Source organism: Mandrillus leucophaeus, unplaced genomic scaffold (assembly GCF_000951045.1).
Source record: "Mandrillus leucophaeus isolate KB7577 unplaced genomic scaffold, Mleu.le_1.0 Scaffold346, whole genome shotgun sequence".
Lineage (NCBI taxonomy): Eukaryota > Metazoa > Chordata > Mammalia > Primates > Cercopithecidae > Mandrillus > Mandrillus leucophaeus.
The window spans coordinates 1,771,226-1,780,227 of NW_012103654.1; the positions used below are offsets into that span (position 1 = coordinate 1,771,226).

Consider the following 9,002-nt stretch of genomic DNA (forward strand, 5'->3'; position numbering starts at 1 on the left):
TGGGCTACCCCCATCCACCTTTGTCCCCCTCCAATCAAGTCCCCACACAGTGACCAGGTTGATTTAAAAGCGAGCACAGATCTGAGTGGTCTTTCCTCTCCCTCCCAGACTCCAGTGGCTTCCCCTTGCTCTCAGATGGAAAATCAATATCTGCACCTGCCCAGGGGCCATGAATGAACTGGCCTCTCTCCAACTGGTCAGTCTCAACCTGTACTTCACATCACTATTCTCCCACTTTCTCCACGTCATTGATCTGCTCATGGCTCCTCATATCTCACGAAATTAGGGAAGACCCACGTACCTGAATTTTCCCCAAAGTTCCTTAGGTGGTTCTGAACCACTACTATGATTGAACGTATTAATAGCTAGACAGGCTCTTCCTGTCTGTGCCAGGGCGGCATGTGGTGCATGCCGAGCCACAGAGATGCTCAGGCTGTGCCCTCAGGATGGCCAAGTGGAAGACAGCAGCACCAGTGGTAGCAGAGAGCCCTGGCATCAAGCTCTTTGGGAAGTGGAGCTCCGATGATGCGCAGATCTATGACACTTCCTTGCAGGATTACACTGCAGTGAAGGAGAAGTATGCCAAGTACCTGCCTCACAGTGCAGAGCAGTATGCCACCAAACGCTTCCGCAAAGCTCAGTGCCCCATAGAGCGCCTCACTTCATGATGATGCACGGCCGCAACAAACGCAAGAAGCTCATGATCGTGCGCATCGTCAAGCACGCCTTGGAGATCATCCAGCTGCTCACAGGCGATAACCCTCTGCAGGTCCTGGTGAACGCCATCATCAACAGTGGTCCCTGGGAGGACTGCACATGCATTGGGCGAGCCAGGACCGTGAGACGACAGGCTGTGGACGTGTCCCCATTACGCCGTGTGAATCAGGCCATCTGGCCGCGGTGCACAGGCGCTCTTGAGGCTGCCTTCCGGAACATCAAGGCCATTGCCGAGTGCCTGGCAGATGAGCTCATCAATGCTGCCAAGGGCTCCTTCAACTCCTATGCCATCAAGAAGAAGGACGAGCTGGAGTGTGTGGCCAAGTCCAACCGCTGATTTTCCCTGTTGCTGCCCAATAAACCTGTCTGCCTTCTGCCTTTTGGGACGGCCTCACCAAAAAAAAAAAAAAAAAGAAAGAAAGAAAGAAAGAAAAGGTAGCTAGACTGAAGATGGAGCCAAGTTGAAATCTGCATCCCAGGCTCTTATGATAGCATCAGAGTTTGACTTAGGTTTAAAAAGCAGGCCAGGAAAAATTTCAAACTGGCAAGTCATGGGGCAGGCTTTGCATAGCAGTTCACTGCTGTTCCTTCTGCTATCCCAAAAGGGCTTGAAGAGTGAATTACAGATCAACCGCTGGGTAAATACCTTGTTAGTTTCTAGAAAATATAAACGTAGCTAAAAGAAGCAACCATGAGGCTGAGGATGCATTCACAAAAGCTCTGGAATATTACAGATGAAGCAGATGGTTCCTTCATAATCAAAAAATCAGCTGAAAATGTCTTTCTCTGGAGGAATAGAAGTTCGTGTTTGTAGATTCTGTGTAATGATGTTGCAACAGAGTTTGTTAAACGGACTCAGATGAGCTATGGGTTGAATCCTGTTCTAGAAACTGACAACTAGGAAAGGCTAAGCCTGATCAAATGGTATTTATTGCTCTTCTCTTCCAATTCCATTACAGAAAGATTCCAACATACTGTCAAATTTCCTTTTCTGCAAATATCTCATGAATTGCATTTTAAAAATGGGATTGATTGACCAGAGCGGTGGCTCACACCTGTAATCCCAACACTTTGGGAGGCCAAGGCAGATGGATCATAAAGTCAGGAGTTCAAGACCAGCCTGGCCAAGATAGTGAAACCCCGTCTCTACTAAAAAAAATTTAAAAATTAGCCAAGCACGGTGGCAGGTGCCTGTAATTCCAGCTACTCGGGAGGCTGAGGCAGAGAATTGCTCGAATCTGGGAGCGGGAGGTTGCAGTGAGCTGAGATTGTGCCACTGCACTCCAGCCTGGGCGACAGAGTGAGATTCCATCTAAGAAAAAAAAAAAAAAAGGATTAATTTTATTTGCCGCTGTTGCTTATAGCAAATACTGAGTCCTCAGCCAGCTGTGGGAGGGTATGGCTAGTTTAGATTCCCTCCAAGTTGTGTGTGACAGTATCTGGCATATTTTCCATAACTGTAGTCATAATTCCCAACATTACTTGGAGAGCAAAGCACAGGAGGAAATAAATCAACTTTTAATATCAGATGTCACACCCTTTCTAATGTTTTTTTGGACATCAGTGAGGCAGTAATTATATAATTAACCTTGAACTTATCACTTTATAGTCAGATGATTGCTTTATCAAGAAGCTCTATCTGTAACATACGTTTATCTATTTTTTTAAAAAACAGCTTTCCAAACTAGAAAATCTTAAAAATATGACTAGAAAAAATCTTAAAATAATGATTATCATCTGTGCACAGTGGCTCATGCCTGTAATTTCAGCACTTTGGGAGGCCAAGGCAAGAGGATCACTTGAGCCCAGGAGTTCAAGACTAGCCTGGGTGACATATCAAAACCTTGTCTCTACCAAAAAAAAAAAAAAAAAAAAAAAGATTTTGTATAAGTAATGTATGCGAAAAGTCCCAAACAGAAGATGTTCAAGAGAATATATAATGAAAAATACGCCTAACTCCTACCCTCATGACCTCAGTCATCCAATTCTCTTCCCTGGAGGCAAACACAGTGACCAATTTTTTGTTTATCTGTCCAGAGACATTCTATGCATTTACATATAAACACACATTCTTTTTCAAAACCCACCTGGTAGCATATCTTACATAATGTTGGCTTTTGTGTGTGTATTTTAAATAAGATATGCTGCTGTTCCACATTAGTGCATAGAGAGGGGCCTAATTTAATTGTTAATAGCTGTATTTCATGAAATAATTTCTTTCTTTCTTCTGCTGTAGAGAAAGAGTTCAATGTGAGGCTAGCTCATGCGGGAGAACTGGAGTGATCATTTACATCAGTCTCCCTGAAGGCTCAGAGGTTAGGGTTTTTATGGACAACTTGGGGAGTAGGGGGCTAAGGAATAGGTGCTGCTAATTGGTTGAGGATAAAGGGATGTGGAAACCTATCCTCATGCACTGAGTCTACCTTTGGGAGGGGCCACAGGACCAGTTGAGTCATGAGTCATGAGTCCAGGTGGGGTCATTCTGAAAAACATCTCAAAAAAAAAAACCGATCTTAGGTTCTACAATAGTGATGTTATCTATAGGAACAATTGGGAAAGTCACAAATCTTGTGACCTCTGGCCACATGACCCCTGAGCAGTAAGGAAGTATAGAAATCATGCCTTGGCTGGGTTTGGGCCTCATAGTTGAAATCCCAGCACTTTGGGAGGCCAAAGCAGGAAGATTGCTTGAGCCCAGTAGTTTGAGACCAGTCTGGGCAATATAGTGAGACCTCATCTTTATTTAAAAAAAAAAAAAAAGAAGAGAAGAAGAGAAAAGGAAACTATGCCCACATCTTAGCAGAGATCAGGCTCCTCCCATAACCTTATCCTTATGACCTTTCATTAGTCTTAGAAAGGCAGTCTTCAGTCCCTGAGCAAAGAAAGAGTGGGTTAGTTTTAGGGAGGGACTATTATTATCCTTGCTTTCAAGTAAACTATAAACTAAATTCCTCCCAAAGTCAGCTTGGCCTTTGCCCGGGAATGACCAAAGACAGCGTGGAGGTCAGAAGCAAGATGGAGACAACTATGTCAGATTTCTATTACTGACGTAATTTTGCAAAGGCGATTTCAAATCACCCATTGGGCTACAGCACACCTCAGTCCTGAGGTGTGAGCTGCAGAGATGGGAAAATGCTGATGACTGCTCTAACTTCTTCCTGCATGACAGTGCGCAGTGGGTTTAGTTGGGGTAGGAGTTGCCCCAGGGTAGGAGGCGTGAAACCATCTTGCAGTTGTCTGTATGTATTCATGGGCACCTGGTTTGGGTCCCAAGGTACGCATAACAAAAACATTAGTGCTGTTATCCACAGCTTTAGTGACTATAAGACAAATAATAAGCCCTAACATAAGGAGTGAAAGTCCTAGCTTCAGGAGTCCCTGTAGAACTGGCTAGAAGTCTTCTTCTTCTTCTTCTTCTTTTTCTTTTCTTTTTTTTTTTTTTTTTTGAGATAGGGCTCACTCTGTTGCTCAGGTGGGAACGCACTGGCACAATCATGGCTCACTGCAGCCTTGGCTTCCTGGGCTCAAGGGATCTTCAGCCTCCTGAATAGCTGGGACTACAGATGCATGCCAAGTCTGGCTAAATCTTCAGTTTTTTTGTAGAGACAGGGGTCTCACTATGTTGCCTAGGCTTGTCGTGAACTCCTAGGCCCAAGCAATCCTCCTGCCTTGGCTTCGCAAAGTGATGAGACTACAGGAGTGAGCCACTGTGCCCAGCTTGACCTGAAGTCTTAAGGGATCTGGGTGAATGATCCTGATAACTAATTAGATGTGGAGTCATCAGCAGACACTCAAAATCAATGAACAAGGCTGAAATCTAGTAACAAAGTATAGTTTTTCCTAAAACATGTTTTTTCTCTCCTAGTTCTCCATGTTTAATTAAAGACAAATCATAATAGGATCAATTTATTTGCAAAACAAATTTCAGTCTTACTATACTTGGCCTAATTATTTGTATAAAGTACAAAAGGAATAATTATTTGCCATATAGGCACTTTTTTAAAAAATTGGCTTTGCAGGAACTCTTTCATAAGAAATCTCAAATTAGACCTTTTAAAAACCTCTTGAGCCAGCTAAGGATTTATTTCTGCCTGCAGATACCTGTATGAATTGAGTGTATTCCTCTCCTCAAGGTCTCAGAATAGCTTGGGTTTCCTGGGCCTGTCAGAAAGTGACATTTTTTATTTATCACAGGTCAGAAATCCAGTACAAAACATAGTACAAGGCCAGTTTTCCAAAAAGGCTTTTACCGTCTCTATAGGTCAACTTCAGTTCCTCAAAACAGTCTGAAAACATGTTTTTCTAGTCAACACCTTGGTGAAATAGCCATAGTCTCCAATTGTGTCCTGTTACAAAAGAAAACTGATTCTTTTTTTCCCCTCATGGGACTCTGCTCAATAAGGAAAACTGATTCTTACTGAACTTATGCAAATAACTGTGTTGCTATAAGTTAAGAATACTCAGAGTTTCCAAATTCTGGAGAGATTCCGTAGAGAGAAATACACTCTAAATTTTGCTCACAGGAGTAAATTTTACTCAATAGTTAACAGCTGGCCAGGCACGGTGCCTCATGCCTGTAATCCCAGTACTTTGGGAGGCTGAGCTGGGTGGATCACCTGAGGTCAGGAGTTTGAAACAAGCCTGGCCAACATGGTGAAACCCTGTCTTTACTAAAAACACAAGAATTAGCTGGTGCGGTGGTGGGCACCTGCAGTCCAGGCTATTTGGCACTCCAGCCTGAGCATCAAAGTGAAAGAAAAAAATTATTAAAAGCTGTAAATAGCACAAAATGAAAGTTTTTGTGACTTTGAAAAATGAAACAAAAATAATCGGTGGGTTGGGTATCTAATAACAGGTATTAACTAACTGGGTATCGAAGAACAGGTATAAAAGTAGATTATTGCCAGGCATGGTGGCTCATGATTATAATCCTAGCACTTTGGGAGGCCAAGACAGGCGGATCACCAAGTCAAGAGTTCAAGACTAGCTTGTCCAACACAGTGAAACCCTGTTTCTACTAAAAATACAAAAATTAGCTGGGCCTGGCGGCAGGCGCCTGTAATCCCAGCTACTCGGGAGGCTGAAGCAGGAGAATTGCTTGAACCTGGGAGATGGAGGTTCCAGTGAGCCGAGATTGCACCACTGCACTCCAGCCTGGGCGACAGAGCTAGACTTTGTCTCCAAAAAAAAAAAAAAAAAATCGATTATTTCAGTCTCCTATTAGCTCAGTCCATGCAATTAACTTCTGTTCTGCTTGATACTCATGAACACATCAACTTTCCATGAGATTCCTGGAAATTTTGTTTTTGTTTTTGTTTTTCTATTCCAATAACACAATTTCCAAAGTTATCAAGAACCTGTGTCTGGGCACAATGGCACATGCCTGCAATCCCAGCAGTCTGGGAGGCTGAGACTGGAGGATTACTTGAGCTCAGGAGTTTAAGACCAGCCTGGGCAGCAGGGCAAAATCCTGTCTCTACAAAAAAAAACACAAAAACCCACAAAAAATTAGCCAGGCATGGTGGCATGTGCCTGTAGTTCCAGTTACTCAGGAGACTGTGGTGGGAGGATTGCTTGAGCCTGGGGGGTTGAGGCTGCAGCGAGTCAAGATTACACCACTGCACTCCATGCTGGGCGACAGAGTGAGACCCTGTCTCAAACAAAAACAAAAACAAAAACAAGGCCAAAAATCTGCATTCAAAAGCGCCTGTCAAAGTCCTACAGCTGATTATAAAATCACGTTTTTAAAAAGTATCAGGCTGGGCACGGTGGCTCACGCCTGTAATCCCAGCACTTTGGGAGGCCAAGGCAGGTGGATCACCTGAGGTCAGGAGTTCGAGACTAGCCTGGCCAACATGGTGAAACCTCATCTCTACTAAAAGTACAAAAATTTGCTGGGCATGGTGGCACACAACTGTAATCCCAACTACTCGGGGGGCTGAGGCACAAGAATCACTCGAACCCGGGAAGTTGAGGTTTCAGTGAGCCGAAATCGTGCTCACTGTATCAAAGTAAAATAATTGGTGATAACATAAGTCTCAGAATGGCCATAGTTAAGAACACAATTGACAAGGAAGTTTGATTATTTTTGTGACATATGACATTTACCATTACAATTATAATTATTACTGATGACATACACTAAGTCATATCGGAATTAAAGGAGTTTTGCCCAATTCTGGAACACACACCAATAACGTGTTCATACAAATACAGCCTAAAGAAAACCAAACAGGCTGGACACAGTGGCTCACGCCTGTAATCCCAGCACTTTGGGAGGCCAAGGTGGGAGGATCACCTGAGCTCAGGAGTTCAAGACCAGCCTGTGGTCAACGAGGTGAAACCCTGTCGCTACTAAAAATACAAAAATTAGCTGGGCTTGGTGGTGGGTGCCTGTCATCCCAGCTACTTGGGTGGTTGAGGCAGAAAAATTGCTTGAACCCGGGAGGTGAAGGTTTCAGTAAGCTGAAATCGCGCCTTTTCACTCCAGCCTGGGCAACAGACAGAGTGAGTCTTGGTCTTAAAAAAAAAAAAAAAAAGAAAGTCAAACACCACTTCCTACTTGACAGTGCTTCGTATATAATTTTTTTGATGGTTGTATGGTTTTTTAAATATAGACAACTCTTGATAATTTGTACCAATAAACTAGGGGTGATGAACTGGTGTGATGTTCAATAGTCCTTTATACTTGGTTTGACCTTCCTTATCGAAATTGTAACAAAAAGCCAAATACTAAAGCCATACTGGAAGGTGTAGTTTGGGAAGAAAGGGGAAGCTGCTCACCTGCTGCATTCCTGTACTCTCCTTTGTGCTGGGAATGAACGTCGTCATCTTGCCATAGAGCTGTCTTCTTTGCAAACACCTTATAATCGCTCAGCTGGTCTGGGGTTCCGGTAAGGAAAGCCTCTGCGTAGAAGTGAAGTTTCAGCAGTGGTTCGCCAAGTCCTGAGATCAGAATTTCTTCCTTGGCAGTGGTTCGCCAAGTCCTGAGATCAGAATTTTGTTTTTGAGATGAATATAAAAGCACCTAAAGGTCAAGGAAAATATTCTTCCTGTGATTAAGGAACTTAAGACCTTTGCTTTATAAGTGTAGATGATCACTCCCCTCTGAAAGGGAGGGAGAAAGAATATTGCTTTAATTCCTTTCCCCTGGTCCATCTCTTTTTTTCTTCTCCGGGCATGGTCCAACAGATGCACGAGGCCTCTCGGGGGGCTGGCCTGCCTCCAGCCTGGAGGCTGGTTTACAGCGGCATGCCTCACTCTGCCATCTTCGATCCTTCCTTCATATAATTTTAACACACCAAATAAGCCAAATGTCTCTTTGGACTTCAGGGGACTTAGTATCTAAAAGCTGAATGAGTACAATAGGGCTGAATTTAGAATTTGAAATTTTGATTTTTGGAAAGTTTGTCAAATATCAAAGATTTCACGCACTTTTCCCAAAATGGGATCACAGGTCATTCATTTAGCCAAAGTGATAACTCAAAACATTTCAAAAGGGAAAAACCTTTACTCTGATAGAGAGGGGACTCAGCTTTTCAAACAAAACCCAAGAAAGACACCATGAGGCCAGCTGAATCTGTCTCTTCTTTCTCCCCGCTTTTCCCTTTTTTCTTTCCATTTACTCAAAAGGCAAACAAAAATCTTTCACTATCTCTCAATATTGCATGACAGTCTTGTTCAAAATAGTGAACAAAAAATTTTCCTTTGTATTAGTGTACTTTTAATGTTAAACTCAATTTTTAATAAAACCTTATAAACAAATAATTTAATTTTTATTTATTTATTTATTTAAGACAGAGTCTGGCTTTGTTGCCCAGGCTGGAGTGCAGTGGTACGACCTCGGCTCACTGTAGCCTCTGCCTCCTGGGTTCAAGTGATTCCCCTACCTCAGCCTCCCGCGTAGCTGAAACTACAGGCAGCGCTGCCATGCCCGACTAATTTTTGTATTTTTAGTAGAGACGGGGTTTCTCCATGTTGGTCAGGTTGGTCTCAAACTCCTGACCTCAGGTGATCTGCCCACTTCAGCCTCCCAAAGTCCTGGGATTACAGGCATGAGCAGGAGTCATCACGCCCGGCCTTATTTAATCTTAATCAATTGTGTACCTGCAGTACCGTAAAGACCTTCTGTAGCTTCCCAGTGCTCAGGTATGATGCAGAAAGGTCTCCACAACCATGTCCCACATCTGCTGCTATTCTTTAACCTGAATTCTCTACTCCAATTAACTCACCTACTGGGGCTCTCGAACAGAGTTTTTTTTTTTTTTTTTTTTGATTTTTTGAGA

At 43.2% G+C, this 9,002-nt stretch overlaps 1 pseudogene across 1 annotated transcript; it reads left to right on the forward strand.

Annotated features, from left to right (window-relative positions):
* Positions 1–369: 369 nt before the first annotated feature.
* On the forward strand, positions 370–1,142 carry LOC105546001 (annotated as a pseudogene). The gene has a single exon (XR_001007030.1). The product of XR_001007030.1 is annotated as a 40S ribosomal protein S5 pseudogene (transcript).
* Positions 1,143–9,002: the final 7,860 nt, after the last annotated feature.